The sequence below is a fragment of the Mastacembelus armatus genome, chromosome 7, assembly GCF_900324485.2.
Source record: "Mastacembelus armatus chromosome 7, fMasArm1.2, whole genome shotgun sequence".
NCBI classification, from domain to species: Eukaryota; Metazoa; Chordata; class Actinopteri; order Synbranchiformes; family Mastacembelidae; genus Mastacembelus; species Mastacembelus armatus.
The window spans coordinates 12,460,500-12,473,067 of record NC_046639.1 but is presented as its reverse complement, the minus strand read 5'-3'; the positions used below and the strand labels follow the sequence as shown (position 1 = coordinate 12,473,067).

At 40.2% G+C, this 12,568-nt stretch overlaps 1 protein-coding gene across 7 annotated transcripts in view; it reads left to right on the top strand.

Moving 5' to 3' along the window:
* Nucleotides 1–12,568, top strand: part of rgs19 (regulator of G protein signaling 19) — a 48,587-nt gene that overhangs the window by 32,262 nt on the left and 3,757 nt on the right. The gene's annotated exons all lie outside the window — the stretch shown is intronic.

The following is a 12,568-nucleotide window of genomic DNA, read 5'->3' as shown; positions in this document are numbered from 1 at the left end:
TCTATGTGCAACACCGCAGAAACTCTCTACATGCAGAAATAGCACAAATTCCACTGGATGTACAGTGAATGAATAAACTACATTTTAGCATTTAAGAATGCCTACTTCTGCGGTTATTTTGGGGACACAAAATTAATGTAACTCCTCTGTACTAATTTAGAAACAGTAGTATTGTAAAGTAACTATCAGTACAGTAACTAGTAATATGCAATGTATTACATTTTGGAAGTAACTTATTTTGACTTCTACATTTGATTTAATTGTAACATAAGTCATAAATACAGTGGTTTGTTACACATCCCTTAAATTCTTTATTCTGCACATCACAACGCTTCCACTTTCCCAGGTAAACTGTACTGAATAAAATAAAAGGGACAGGTCTCCTCTCCCCTCAGGCTGATTTCAGTGTTGCACATGTAAGGCTAGTGTCATTGTTTAAATTCTAGGAGATCATTGCTGTTTAATAACTTCAGGATGTTGAATCATCAAGCAATTGTTGCTCAAGGTCAGTGCTAGTGTTTCAAAAATACAAAGATTTTAACTAAGGGAACTACAATGTGTTGTAAATGTTTTCTTATGCAAGATCTGGCTGCCACATTTATTTTCCAGTATGGTTGTTCCTTCACGTTTGCCCCACCGTCACTTAGTTTTCAGTCTGTTATCCATGATTCTTAGACTTAATGAGACTTCCTCTGATACCATCAACGGGCAAAATAAAGCACATTCCTGCTTTAACAACCTTAGGCTTTTTCTCACCACCATCATGACAAATTTTATCTCTGTCAATAGGGCTATAGCAATATCACCAGCTCATTTTTATACACAATATGGGTATGATTCTACAGTATGTGCCATATACAGCTCCAGGACCAGGGACACCTGCAGAAGGTACAGAGAGAGAACAGAGAGAGAGGGAGAGATCACAAACTAGGGGAGAGAGAGAGCACAAGGTTAGTGACGTTCAATGGTGGAATATACATGTGAGGGGGGAGGAGAGGAAGAGAGGGGAGGGTTAGGTTAGGGGAGCTTAGTGCACTGATGGTCCTCGGGCAGTCTAGGCCTATAGTCAATTATAGTCAATCAGTTATCAAATCATTTACTAACGGAGATTTAGATGAAATAGACCTAATATTTAATAATCCACATCTGACTGTTATGTTTTTCTGTTCGATAAGAGGAATAGTCTTAATTTTTATTAGGTTTTTATGAATAACTCCTATTCTGTTAACTTCTTATACAGTATGTTCGAGGGGCAGACACAATCTCTATGTGGTTTGAGGGGGGCGACGGCTCTAAGGAAACTGCAGAGAGGCGTTTTAGACTGAGTCTCTGCGCCCCAGTCCTTACTCTGGATTGTCATGCTTTAGCTTGGCTAATAAACTCTAATAAACTCAAATTTCTAGAGATGCTGTAGCCAGGTTACAGTAAGACAGAGTAAGTTAATTTGGTGATCAATTATCAAATCATTTACTAACAGAGATTTAGATGAAAGAGATCTAATATTTAATAATCCACATCTGACTGTTCTGTTTTTCTGTTCAATAAGAGGAGTGGTCTTAATTTTTAATAGGTTTTTATGAATAACTCCTCTTGTGTTAACCTCTGATTTATCTGATTTATATGTTCGAGGGGCAGACACAATCTCTATGTGGTATGAGTGGGGCGACGGCTCTAAGGAAACTGCAGAGAGGCAGAGTCTCTGCGTCCCGGTCCCCACTCTGGATTGTCAGGCTTTAGGTTGGCTAATAAACCTGGCCAAATTTCTAGAGATGAGAGCCGCACCATTCAAAGTGGGATGGATGCCGTCCCTCGCTACCAGACTGGGTTTTCCCCCAGAAAGTGACCCAATTGTCTATGAAGCCCATATCGTTTGCTGGACACTAGTGGTGGGTGATACTGCAAGCTTTGGTGTCGATCTGATACCAAGTAAATACTGGGCCAGTATCGCCAATATCGATACCGATACGTTTTGACAATTAATGCATTATCAAATATAAATACCTTTTCATGACTTTCAGGTGTTTTGTTTTAAATTGCATTATTAATTTATTAAAACCCAGACAAAGTTCAACAGTAAATAGAAAGAACTTTATTAAGTCGAGTCGCTGAGTCACGTAAGATATCAGAGCAAGAGGGAGGGGTGGGGGGGTGTTGGTGTGTGCCTGCTTCGCTCTACAAGACCGGCATACAGGCACAGGCACGCCACTTACACACAGGCACTTATTTAGAGATGCAGACAGACAAGATAGTTAGGTCGCCTCTGAAAAAAACGGCAGCAGTGCATACGGGAGTAAAAATTCAACCAAAGTATCCATATTTTTGTCGGGGTATCGACCGATTTCAATACTAGCGTTGGTATCGATATTATCGATATTAGGATCGATCTGCCCACCCCCACTGGACACCACCTAGACAGCCAGCGACGGAACGATGACATGCGGCTAAACATGCTGGTCAGATTGGGGAGTCCAGAGAAAATTTCAGAGTCCAACATTAATTTGGCGAAGTTACACACCGACTCAACATTAATTTTAGTGACCTCCGACTGGCATAATCGGGTGTCATTGCTGACGTGAATAACAATTTTTTCCATATTTACGATTAGCCTTAATTCAATTCAATTCAATTTTATTTGGATAGCACCAAATCACAATACAAATCATCTCAAGGCACTTTACAAAAACTAAACTAAAAACGCAACAAATCCCTTATGAGCAAGCACTTGGCGACAGTGGAGAGGAAAAACTCCCTTTAACGGAAGAAAAAACCTCCAGCAGAACCAGGCTCAGTTTGGGTTGCCATCTCCCTCGACCGGTTGGGGTGAGTGGATAGAGCAGAGAGTAAAGAATAGCAACAATAAACAACAAATAGACACTGCAGGTTGGTGGGGCCAGTAACTGCACATCAGCGATATACCACTCCAGGACCAGGGACACCTGCAGAAGGTACGGAGAGAGAGAGAACAGAGAGAGAGGGAGAGAGCACAAACTAGGGGAGAGAGAGAGCACAAGGTTATTGATGTTCAGTGGTGGAATATACATGTGAGGTGGGAGGAGAGGAAGAGAGGGGAGGGGAAGGGGGGGACGGGGATGGGGTTAGGGAAGGGGAGCTCAGTGCACCGATGGTCCTCGGGCAGTCTAGGCCTATAGCAGCATTACTATCAGGGTTGCCTGAAGCCAGCCCGAACTATATGCTTTGTCAAAGAGGAAGGTTTTAAGTCTAGCCTTAAAGGTACAGAGATTGTCTGCCTCCTGAACCCAGGCTGGGAGCTGGTTCCACAGGAGAGGAGCTTGATAACTAAAGGCTCTGCCTCCCATTCTGCTTTTGGAAACTCTGGGAACCACAAGTAGACCTGCACTCTGAGAGTGAAGTGGTCTATTGGGATAATATGGTACTATGAGGTCATGAAGGGATTTGTATGTGAGAAGAAAACAGCATTCTGGATTAACTGGAGGGTTTTTATGGAGATATTGGGACATCCAGATAGTAAGGAGTTACAGTAGTCTAGCCTTGAGGTAACAAATGCATGGACTAGTTTTTCTGCATCATTTTGAGACAGGATGTTCATAATTTTGGCAATTTTGCGCAGGTGAAAGAAGGCAGTTCTAGAGATTTGTTTTATGTGTGAGTTAAAGGACATGTCCTGGTCAAAAATAACTCCAAGGCCAAGCACAGTAGTGCTGGAGGCCAGGGCTATGCCATCTAAAGTAGCTATAATTTTAGAAAAGTTATTTCTGAGATTTTTTGGCCCAAATACAATGACTTCTGTTTTCTCTGAGTTTAAAAGTAAAAAGTTACTGGTCATCCCGGCCTTTATGTCAGTTAGACACGCTTGAAGTCTGGTCAACTGGTTTGTGTTAACAGGTTTAATAGATAGATACAACTGAGTGTCATCTGCATAGCTGTGGTAATTAATAGAGTGCTTCATAATGACATAGCCTAAAAGAAGCATGTACAGGGTGAACAGAATCGGTCCTAACACAGAGCCTTGTGGAATTCCATAACTAACTTTTATTCGTGTGGACGGTTCATCATTGACATGAACAAACTGGAATCTGTCCGATAAATAGGATTGGAACCATTTTAACGCTGTTCCTCTGATACCAGTCACATGCTCCAGTCTCTGTAATAAGATGTTGTGGTCGATAGTGTTGAATGCAGCACTAATGTCTAGGAAGACAAGTATAGAAACAAGTCCATTATCTGAGGCTAAGAGAAGATTGTTGGTAACTTTTAACAGTGCTGTTTCTGTACTATAATGTGCTCTAAATCCTGATTGAAAATCTTCAAATAGTTCATTCCTGTGTAAGTGGTCTGATAGCTGCTTAGCAACAGCTTTTTCTAGGATTTTAGAAATAAATGGCAGGTTGGATATTGGTCTATAATTAGCCAAGACTCCTGGATCAAGACTAGGCTTTTTGAGTAAGGGTTTGATTACTGCAGTCTTAAAAGCCTGTGGTACGTAGCCTGATACTAGAGATAAATTTACTAAGTCTAATAAAGATGAGTTAGTTAATGGCAGGGTGTCTTTAAGCAGTCTAGTCGGGATGGGGTCTAAGAGACACGTTGATGATTTTGATGAAGCAACTACTGATGTAAATTCAGAGAGATCTATGGGAGAGAAGCAGTCTAAACATAACTGAGGTCTTACAGATGATTCAAGAGCTACTGTAGTAGAAGATTCAATTATTGCAGGTATAGGAAGCATCTGATGAATTTTATCTGTAATAGTTGTGATTTTATTTGTAAAGAAACTCATAAATTCATTACTGCTTAGAGCTAAGGGAACACTGGGCTCAACAGAGCTGTGACTTTTTGTTAGCCTGGCTACAGTGCTGAAAAGAAACCTGGGATTGTTCTTATTTTCCTCTATTAGTGATGAATAGTATGCAGTTTTGGCTTTACGGAGAGCTTTTTTATATGTTAGTAGACTGTTTTTCCAGGCTAGAAAAAATTCCTCTAAGTTCGTGGAACGCCACTTCCTTTCCAGCCTTCGTGATGCCTGCTTTAAGGTACGAATATGTAAATTATACCATGGGGCTAGTCTTCTCTGATTCACTAACTTCTTTTTCAGAGGGGCTACAGAATCAAGCATTTCACGCAGTGAGGTTACAGCGCTGTCAACAACATGATCAATTTCGTAGGATTGAGGCAGCTGCCCTCCACTTTGTTTATACTTGGCATAGATGTAAATAAAGATGGAATCATTTTCTTAAATTTATTAACAGCGTTGTCGGATAAACATCTGCTGTAGTGGAATTTTCTTCCAAACGCTGCATGATCCATCATTTTAAATTCAAAAGTTATTAAAGAATAAGCTGACAAAACAAGATTTGGGGGAAAAACTATTAGATGTTCAATTTTGATGCCATAGGTCAGAACAAGATCAAGGGTGTGATTAAAACAGTGGGTGGGTTTATTAACGTTTTGAATGAAACCAATTGAATCTAATATAGAATTAAATGCAATGCTGAGGCTGTTATTTTCAACATCTACATGAATGTTAAAATCTCCCACTATAATGACTTTATCTGATCTAAGCACTAAATCAGACAGAAAGTCAGGGAATACACAATGACAAGTAGACAAGTAGAACTGGTTTTTGTGTTTTCCAGTTTGGATATGAGAGACTAAGAGTGAGGCTCTCAAATGAGTTATAACTGTTCTGAGGATGAAAGTGTAATAATAAGTTTGAGTGGAAGATTGCAGCTACTCCTCCACCTCGACCTGTGCTTCTAGGAACATGATAATTTTTATGACTGAGGGGGGTTGATTCGTTCAGACTGACATATTCATCCTGCTGTAACCAGGTTTCAGTAAGATAAAGTAGGTCAATTTGGTGATCAGTTATCAACTCATTTACTAACAGAGATTTAGATGAAAGAGACCTGATATTTAATAATCCACATTTGACAGTTCTGTTTTTCTGTTCAATAAGAGGAGTGGTCTTAATTTTTATGAATGAAGTTTTTATGAATAACTCCTCTTCTGTTAACATCTGATTTATTTGATTTATATGTTCCAGGGGCAGACACAATCTCTGTGTGGTTTGAGGGGGGCGGTGGCTCTAAGGAAACTGCAGAGAGGCGTTTTAGACTGTGTCTCTGTGTCCCGGTCCCCACTCTGGATTGTCATGCTTTAGGTCGGCTAATAAACTCTAATAAACTCAAATTTCTAGAGATGAGAGCTGCACCATTCAAAGTGGTATGGATGCCATCTCTCGCTACCAGACCGGGTTTTCCCCAGAAAGTGGCCCAATTGTCTGTGAAGCCCACATCGTTTGCTGGACACCACATAGACAGCCAGCGACGGAACGACGACATGCGGCTAAACATGTCATCACTGGTCAGATTGGGGAGAGCCAACTCGATGTTGCCCGCTCTGGCCCCAGGAATACATTTGACTATAGTTGCTGGTGTCTCTAACTTCATGTTTCTGACTATGGAATCGCCAATTATCAGAGTCGGTTTCTCAGCGGGTGTGTCGCTGAGCGGGGAAAATCTATTTGAAACGTGAACAGGCAGGTGATGAGCCGTCGACTTCTGCTTCGGAGTATGTTTCCTTCGGACTGTCACCCAGTCTAATTCTCCGGGCTGCTCTGGAGCTGCCCTTGGACCGCTAACAGACCCTGAGCCTGTTACTAGCTAACTAAGATAACTGGTAGGCTAACGAAGGAAATAAGTCAGGAAATAGCAATTTTGGAAAGCAGAATGGGAAAGCTGATCTGTAGACGAACTATACAGCACGACACGCTTGCAATAGTAAGTGATTCATTTACCCAGAAACAGATCGTTTCTCATCCCTCATTTATGGTAAAGAGTGCCCAAGAGACCAAGCTATTTGTGTCAAGAAAACAGATCTGCCCTACCACGCCCTCTTATGTTAACTAAAATAAATCCCATTTAGAGCTTCCATAACTTAACCCTCTGGGGTCGACGCACGCACGTTTTGACGCATCTTTTTCTGATAAGGCCAAAACAAACTTAAATTACTCCGTCAATTCTGATCGTACAGATAAAAGAAGTATATCATTCAAATCTGTAAAGGGTCTAGTTTTAGTGGTATACCATCATAATAACAACAAAACGTTGTGCTTTTTTTAAATAAAGAAAGCCGATAGGGTGCGCTCTAGGACTTTTCTGTCTCTGCCATTTCTCTTCACAGACGCGTAAATAAAACAACCAGAATCTCAGCAAATACTTGGCTCATAAAAATAAGAATTATATGGTTAGAAAGCTTGAAATGTTTTCTTTTGAGTGAAACAATTCAAGTTGAAAACAAATCATCACTTTTTATTTAACTTCCGTGACTTTATATTTCAATCCAATTTTCACTATGCTTCTTGTCTGCTGTATGAATCATATCGTTCTACGGTGCATTGTTACACATTTTAAATTGAAAACGATATTGGAGCCTGCTGCTCCAAACATGTCCTTTGTTAATTTTCTATTGACTTTCTCACTGCTTCTTCAATTTTGGTGCACACTGCACTATCATGTCATCTGTTAAGCGCATGCTTAGTGTTCACGCCAACACCCACCTTAAGATACAGTATGCAGGTCTCTTACTCACTGGACCAGTGGTTCCTGCTGGTTATAAACTTAGAAATACTGTAGTACACACACACTACACATACACACTAGTGAAGTCTGACATGCCTACAGTGCTCATGCTAAATAAAGAAACCACTGTTACAGTAAAAATAGCAGTAAAGCAGATAGTGCTTTCCACATTCGCACATTGTGTAGGTGTGTTGCCATGTTTAGACTGATTTGTAGTTTGTATGTACAGTTGTCTGAGTGTGTTTACAGGAAGCTGCTGCACTCATCACATTCTAGGTACTGCTGGCTTTTTATAGATAAACACACACCAAAATACAGAGCTATCCCAACATGTGAGTTTGGCACAGAGGATACATGCCTGCCTCACTGTCTGCATGTGTGTGTCTTTTCTAAATAAGAGCAGAGGGAAAACATAAGAGAAAGCTTTGTTGTTCTATTAATATCTGCTGGTGCTGTGACTGCAGGGCCACTCTGAGTGTGTGTGCTCCACTGCATGCATTCATGCCTCTATGGGAGTTTATTAACAAAACTGCAGAGTACGAAACCACTTCAGACTCTAATTAAAGCATGAATCTAGGTCTGAGAGTAGTAAGACGGATGTGTAGATGCAGTGCAAGTTTTGAATACAGAATTCAGATTTGATGTTTTGAAACAGCAAAATGATAAGTCAATTGACAGAAAATAAAACAGCAATTATTTAATTAGATTAATCAGTTGTGACTTTTAAGCGTGTGTTACCTACTATTTTCAACAGAAAGCAGCTCAAGTCTGCTCAAAAGTCACTAGATACTGCTAAACAACATCATATGCTAATAATGATATAACACAAATGCTTTATGTACATATACCCAACATTTAAAAAAAATTAAGTTTGAAAAAAATGAGGGTCAAACTCCAATTAGCTTTATCATATTCAAGCTGCATCTAACTGTACCTCTAATTTCAAAAGCTTTTTATACAGACCATTGTACAATGAAATACGAAATATTATGATCATTTATGCACACATATAGCCGAATGGGTTCTGATTTAAAGCTCAGTCCCACTTCTTTCTGGGTGCTGATTGGTCAAGTGAAAGTGTTCAGACATGGGATATGTAACATTTCTGGCTTTATCATTCTGCTAGATCAACAGCTTTCTCTCATTCAGACAGAGGTCACTTTTTCATTAATATTGCTCTCAGTTTCATTCAGACACAAAGAGCCATGGTACACGTGTAATATTTGCCATATGCACAAAGTTTGAACAGTACATCATGTGACTTATATGTGGTCAGAACTACTGTCCAACATTGCTGCTGTGACTGTTATGGAAATGTGTCCAGGGTGCTTATTAAGACCTGAAGGTGACACCTTCAGATACCACTAGATTAAGGGAAGAGAGTGCATGTCTGAAAGGATTTAAAGTCAAACCAAAGATTTGTTAGTTTTTTTTTTTTTTCTTGGAAAAAAATAAGCTAAATGTTGAAAAGGGGCATTCTAAGAGGGAAGTTGGCAAGACTGAAAATGGCTAAAAAAGACTTATAATGACTACAAACATTCATTAAAACTGATAATAGCAACAAAACTGCTGAAATCGAGACATGGCAGGAACGTAGAGGCTCCCATGCTGGTTATAGGGATTGGTCAACCCATTGGAAATGTACATAAACATGTTGAGTCCATTTCTATACTGACCACTAGTTCTCCAAAGACAGCACAACTCATCTCCTGTCTTTACAAAGGCATTCATCGCCTCAAAGGATAACTCCTTAAGAAAGACAAGCTCATCAAATATTTCATTGCTACCTGTGCTGTACAGAATTATTCCTTGCCAGCAGGTGGAGTTACGTTTGCTAGGTTTGAGAACTTTGTGTTGCCGTAGTTAACAGGAGGGGCTTAGGTTGGTAAACACGAAGTAAAAAGCACATGTTCAGTACGATTGATAGAGTTCAGAATTGCTACAACTGAATCCAGCTCAGTCCTTTTTTGTTGCTCATGGAAAGCATTGCCTGTGAATATTTTTAGTTTAGTGTCTTGGGAACAGTTATCAGTGATTAGTAATGAGAAAATGTTTAGTAAAATAGCAGATAGCTTGTTTTATGTTGGTAACAAAGTCATATGGGCTTCTACAGCTAGGCAAATGTACTTAGCTCACCTTTACTGTTATTGAGATGCTGGATGTTATTTATATAAGTTTAAAGAGATGTTTGTTATTTTACACTCTTTTACAGTGGGTACGGAAAGTATTCAGACGGAAAGTATTCAGACCCCTTTAAATTTTTCACTCTTTGTGTCATTGCAGCCATTTGCCAAAATCAAAAAAGTTCATTTTATTTCTCATTAATGTACACTCAGCACCCCATCTTGACAGAAAAAAACAGAAATGTAGAAATTTTTGCAAATTTATTAAAAAAGAAAAACTGAAATATCACATGGTCATAAGTATTCAGACCCTGTGCTCAGTATTGAGTAGAAGCACCCTTTTGAGCTAGTACAGCCATGAGTCTTCTTGGGAATGATGCAACAAGTTTTTCACACCTGGATTTGGGGATCCTCTGCCATTCTTCCTTGCAGATCCTCTCCAGTTCTGTCAGGTTGGATCGTGAACGTTGGTGGACAGCCATTTTCAGGTCTCTCCAGAGATGCTCAATTGGGTTTCGGTCAGGGCTCTGGCTGGGCCAATCAAGAACGGTCACAGAGTTGTTCCGAAGCAACTCCTTTGTTATTTTAGCTGTGTGCTTAGGGTCATTGTCCTGTTGAAAGGTGAACCTTCGGCCCAGTCTGAGGTCCTGAGCACTCTGGAAGAGGTTTTCTTCCAGGATATAGCTGTACTTGGCCGAATTCATCCTTCCTTCAATTGCAACCAGTCATCCTGTCCCTGCAGCTGAAAAACACCCCCACAACATGATGCTCCCACCACCATGTTTCACTGTAGGGATTGTATTGGGCAGGTGATGAGCAGTGCCTGGTTTTCTCCACAAATACCGCTTAGAATTAACGCCAAAAAGTTCAGTCTTGGTCTCATCAGACCAGAGAATCTTATTTCTCATAGTCTGGGAGTCCTTCATGTGTTTTTTGGCAAACTCTATGCGGGCTTTCATGTGTCTTGCACTGAGGAGAGGCTTCTGTCGGACCATAAAGCCATAAAGCCCCGACTGGTGGTACTCCTTGGGCAGTTCCTTTGACCTCATGATTCTCATTTGCTCTGACATGCACTGTGTGCTGTAAGGTCTTATATAGACAGGTGTGTGCCTTTCCTATGCAGGCTTTCATGTGTCTTGCACTGAGGAGAGGCTTCCGTCCGGCCACTCTGCCATAAAGCCCTGACTGGTGGAGGGCTGCAGTGATAGTTGACTTTGTGGAACTTTCTCCCATCTCCCTACTGCATCTCTGGGGCTCAGCCACAGTGATCTTTGAGTTCTTCTTTACCTCTCTCACCAAAGCTCTTCTCCCACGATTGCTCAGTTTGGCTGGATGGCCAGGTCTAGGAAGAGTTCTGGTCGTCCCAAACTTTTTCTATTTGAGGATTATGGAGGCCACTGTGCTCTTAGGAACCTTGAGTGCTGCAGACATTCTTTTGTAACCTTGGCCAGATATGTGCCTTGCCACAACTTTGTCTCTGAGCTCCTTGGGCAGTTCCTTCAACCTCATGATTCTCATTTGCTCTGGCATGCACTGTGAGCTGTAAGGTCTTATATAGAAAGGTGTGTGCCTTTCCTAATCAAGTCCAATCAGTTTAATTAAACACAGCTGGACTCCAATGAAGGAGCAGAACCATCTCAAGGAGGATCAGAAGAAATGGACAGCATGTGAGTTAAATATGTGTGTCACTGCTAAGTGTCTGAATACTTATGACCATGTGATATTTCAGTTTTTCTTTTTTAATAAATTTGCAAAAATTTCTACATTTGTTTTTTTCTGTCAAGTGTACATAAATGAGAAATAAAATTAACTTTTTTAATTTTGGCAACTGGCTGCAATAACACAAAGTGAAAAATTTAAAGGGGTCTGAATACTGTATGTACCTTATGTTTGGCTGCACATGTTACATACCGTTTGGATTGTTAATTTATGTTTATATGGGAGAACCATAGTCTTCATACATTTTAAGTTCAAGTGTCTGAGACAGGAAATGTTTTTATTTCTTTCAGTTTTACTCTGTACGCATGTGAAGGATAACGTCTAACAATACACCTGACACTTGTCGTCGATTTATCTGTCTGCATAATTGCATTCAGGTGTAACAGTAAGGGCAGAACACTACCACCTCATCTAAGCATATTTCCCAAATTCGCTCCTTTGCTTTTGCAGCCCAGTTTTCTATAGTCTTCAGATCTGCCACTTTCTGACTCTGTCATGCACTTAGTGTCATCCTGCTAATGATAATATATCTCTGCCTCTTTTTAGTAGACTAAAGCATTGTAGTACACTAAAGTGCCAATACCGAAATGCAAACTCATATATGCAAACTCACGCTCATGATGATTTTAGATCTGCTCCATTTAACCCATCTCCCTGATCTTCAGACTCACTAATGTTGGGCTGATGTTGTACGACATAGGAAAAAGTTGTCTGACTTCATCTTATCAGATTCTTGTTGGATTGGATTTCTGGCCCTCCCCAATATAATTTAACCCCCCCCCCCCGTAAATTCTTCAGGGATTACATTTGCAGACATTTTTTTGTGTTTTATGGTCATCGTGAACACTTTACTAGGAGTGCAATTCTAAACAAGTGGGGGTCTGAACTCCTTGCTTTGAACATTAAATTGTTCAGTTCCTCCAGCATATGCCCCATTCTATCTTCTAATTATAGGTGATTTCAATATTCCTCTAAATAAGCCTGCTGATTCCTTTGTTCTTTGTTATGGAAGTTCTCTTGATCTGGTTGTAACTCATTCTGTGTCAGTGCACAATCTTATGAGACTTTGTTGTAAAATTGTAAAATGACACCACAAGTCGTAAGGATTCTATATGATTGGCTTCCAATTCCGCTTTCACCTTATATTCTGATTCACCTCACAAC